Source organism: Anneissia japonica, unplaced genomic scaffold, assembly GCF_011630105.1.
Source record: "Anneissia japonica isolate Jap-2015-1 unplaced genomic scaffold, ASM1163010v1 scaffold23455_len5293_cov104, whole genome shotgun sequence".
Lineage (NCBI taxonomy): Eukaryota > Metazoa > Echinodermata > Crinoidea > Comatulida > Comatulidae > Anneissia > Anneissia japonica.
This window is the reverse complement of record NW_022710117.1, coordinates 749-1,412: the sequence shown is the minus strand read 5'-3', so window position 1 is coordinate 1,412 and position 664 is coordinate 749.

The following is a 664-nucleotide window of genomic DNA, read 5'->3' as shown; positions in this document are numbered from 1 at the left end:
GAGGAATACGTTTTTAGACTCGGCACAATAGGAGACGACATGCCGTCCATCGACAGGGACGCCGACAGGATCGTCACGATGGCGATTGCCGTGAAGGACGAGGAAGATCTGCTGGAGCCGTTTCGAAAAAAGCAGGTGCTTTGGCAATTCAACGAAACATTGAGATTGTCCGTCACGTTCGTCAGAAGTGAAAGGGACGTGCGTCCGTACGTCCGTTGCTACTGCGGCTTCGTTCGAGAGAACGGACAACTGTTTGCTGCGGAAACTCTACTGCTGAAGGCAATGAACGAGTGGTTGACGACTGAAGCAAAATTCGCCTCCGTTCCCAACGTGATGCTTCTGAACAAAGGACACGCCCTTCACAACTCCATCGCCGTTGGTTTTGCTGGGCATAAGAGGAGCTGCGGCACGATAGACGACGTCGAGTTAAAGAGAATGAGAACGGTCGTTCAAGGCGACCACGATTACGCCTCGTCCGAATAACTGTATATATTTGTAATTGTTTAAACACATACGATTTGTAGTTGTTGTTGTTTTTGATTAAAAAAAAGAAAAGAAACGTATATTTTTTGTCTGTTTACTCATTTACAGTTTCCGATCGACTATAACAAACGTGATGCTGTTGTAACTCGGAGAGTCTAGTTGTTGTCTCTTATACACATCT